At 38.1% G+C, this 3,350-nt stretch overlaps 1 pseudogene; it reads right to left on the bottom strand.

Moving 5' to 3' along the window:
• Positions 1 to 341: 341 nt before the first annotated feature.
• LOC148071399 (uncharacterized) lies at positions 342 to 3,148 on the bottom strand (annotated as a pseudogene).
• Positions 3,149 to 3,350: the final 202 nt, after the last annotated feature.

The raw sequence follows: 3,350 nt of genomic DNA, 5'->3' as shown, positions 1-3,350 counted from the left end.
AGTGTTTTTCATGAACAAATCTGTTTTCTGGTTAAGGATCAGGCATAGCCAAAAAATGTTTTACTTTTAAATTTTGCAAATGATCATTGTGAAAATCAATAATGTTGGTTTGATGTCTCTATTAGCACATTAACACACATGTAGACACATGCATTATGCTTCGTTGTTTGTTTTCAATACAAAGCTCAGCATCATTCATGCAATTGTTTCAGGATATATTCTCTTAGGAACAGATACAACTCGATGGCTTCATTTGCATTGGTAGGAGGGCCTAAAAAGTATTCTTCCATTATCAGGCAACAATAGTTGAATACTGTTCCATCACATGGAGTGGATGCTCGCTATTGGCACTCTTGTTTACAAATGTCCAAGGCCCTCTGAGATACTGGCTTCAGATGATCTTGACCAAATAGATGGGGTATGGTGTACATCAAGAGGGGACGTACGCTTGGAGCAACTGCATTCCTGCAGAGGCGCGGATGGTTTGCAACCTGCTTCAGCTCCTCCTGTTGATTAGCATAGCTCTTTAAATGTTGTGTGTGTGACACTCACAAAAGTGTTTTGTTTCGATATTATTATATAATGTCTTCTGTCACTTTTTGGTTTGTTGTCACTGCTTTTATTTTGATTTGTTGTTTAGTCCCACTAAGAGGGTGTAAGAAAGATAAATGTGCAATGACATGCAGAAAACAGACACAAGCTGGCAGCACTTGCGGGCAACGGTATTAATGGAAATACATCACACAAGTTAGACTCATAATCCAAGAGACTTGGTTCATGAGCACTTGTGGTCCGGTGTGGTTCATGTTCATTGTAATTTACAGGTTGGTTAAGAACTCTTTAATTTCTTTTACTTCAAACTGTTTATAAGGATTTTTGATGTGATAGTTATGTGTGTTCTGAGTCTGAATTGTGCATTTGTGTGCTATGAAGTGTGAAAAGTATTGTGTCGAGTATATGTTATGCATGCTAGCATGAATGTGCAAGTTCAGACAAGTTATAGGCGCCGCCCTGGTTGAAAGCTTGCGCAGAAATAAGTATGTTGTACAGTTTTGGCTAGTTAGACTGCAAGAGAGATTATTTTTTGTTTTATTAAGTGTTCACTTATAGAATCTGCTGTACATAACGTACGATTATTATTCTTGATGAAAGAATGAAGGGTGTATGTTGGAAGTGAAGGAATGATTGATAACGAGAAAATGATAAGTGGTTAGAAGACATGGTTTGTTTTCAAAGGAAGATTGTAAAATTGACATTTATGTAAATGTATTTTGAATGTGGTTTTAACCATTGCTAATGCAAAAGAAAAGGAACAAAAGAAGAGTCACGATTGCAGTTTAATGAAAATATGTCAATAAATATAATCCAAGAGACTTGGTTCATGAGCACTTGTGGTCCGGTGTGGTTCATGTTCATTGTAATTTACAGGATTATTATATCTGTCAGCGAAGGCCCTGCTGGGACCCGCTACATGTGCCCTTCTTAGAGAGAGACAAAATGAGACATACCTCTATGATTTTCAGACAAGTTAATAAAATCAGCTGCTTGTCCAAAAAGTCTCCAGTGAAGTGGTAAACCTCCTTAAGTTCTTGGAAGCAGTTCATCCATGTCTTAGCATGGTGGGTCCTCAAAACACCCCACCAGATTTCAATATGTTGGTTACGATTACTTGAACCACTGATGCAAGAGTTGGTTGCCTGCCTGTCCTGATGTCCCATCCTTTTCTTCACCTCCGAGATGAAAAAAAAAAGCAATAATCTTCTGATTGCCGTTTGTTGAAAATGCGTGAAGCCATTCAAGGCGTCAGGAAAATCCATCAATAGCTCCATTTATGACGATGCCAAATGGCTTTAGTTTGTCATAAGAGTCAACGTGCCACATGCAATTAGGCCCAGGATTCTGGTAAACACAACATGCAAGACCATTTCCTTTGTCTTTGCTCAACACCTCGAGGATCTAGAAATTTTAACAAGAGTCTCACTGTATTCTGAGTCACAACAAACCCAGCTTGGATGCAGCTGAGATGATGAAGCTTATATCCGTGGTCCTTTGCATGTCCTTCAAGTCTATGGATGAGAAACAAAGCAACTTCGACAGAGTCTGTCTGATTTCTTCTTCTGAACAGCCTTAGGTCTTTCAAAATCGACTCAGTGCTTTCAAACTGATTTTAACTGCAGAATTTCACTGTCGCAAACCTAACATGAAATAGACCTTCACCAATTCCCTTAAGTGATCCATACTCCTTCATAGATCATTCACCCACTGAGTAAAAATGCTGATGCTAATGATACAAAAGTTGAGTATAATGTAATAACATGATAGTTGAGTAACATGTAATAACATAATAGCATCAATAGGAACACTGCTGGTTCACATCAACGTTATCTTGATGACCTTACCTAGTTCCAGACAGCTCTAGTGAAAATTTGAAATAGCAAATAAAAAACAGATTTTTTTTTTTTTTTTTTTTGAAGAGAGGATAGAAACATGGAGGAACTGGCCTGATCACAGGCGTGGTCATCTGGAAGATCATCATATCATCAGATCATCTTATCTGTTGATGTCAGTGAGAAATCTCTTTAGTACAAAACAACGTGTGTTGTCACAACTAGCTTAGAAACTAACTATACAGTCGTTTTGCAACATTAGCAAAACGAGTTCACGTCAATATGTTTGAAGCAGACGAACCTCCAAACCACAGACGTGTCTCCTTTTAAAGATATAACGTCATCATCAGCAAACACTTTGATTTGAGAGTGTTTGTATGTTTTGCCATTAACTTGGTTGGCGAAGCATGTCATTGAAGTTGTTTAACTTATACACCGGTATATGAAGGATTCACATCATAATGAAAAATAACGCTGGCTTTCTTTACGAACTGGTATAAACTGCACAGCCCTATTAACAATGTAACCATCATGATTGCGTCTTGGTATTAAAGCGGAGGTGTATACAAACATAATGAGCGACTGAAGCAGTAACATTGCATTTAATTAGAACAATTATTGATGAATTGGCTTCAATATCCAGATAATACTATGGATATGGTGAATCATTCTTACCTGTTTGCTGCTGCTGCTTCAGGTCTCCGCCTCAACTGTGTCACCTGGAGTTGAGTGAGCTGCTGAGATTCTCTGACAAAATGCATGAGAACGAGGCAATATATCCGCAGGCTTTCTGATCAAATGTTTTGGCTTCTTCACCTGTCTATCACTGTCCAACTACAAACTCGAGACCTATAATGATACAAATGCTATCACGATTATTGTGGAAATGTGTCTGCACTGTTTGTGGGCCAAGTTATTACATGAAACTGAAGTATTATGTATGTACATGATAGTTGAGTATCA

The sequence above is a fragment of the Callionymus lyra genome, chromosome 9, assembly GCF_982586985.1.
Source record: "Callionymus lyra chromosome 9, fCalLyr1.hap1.1, whole genome shotgun sequence".
Lineage (NCBI taxonomy): Eukaryota > Metazoa > Chordata > Actinopteri > Syngnathiformes > Callionymidae > Callionymus > Callionymus lyra.
Note: the sequence above shows the minus strand (reverse complement) of the source record. Positions and strands in the feature narration are given on the sequence as shown.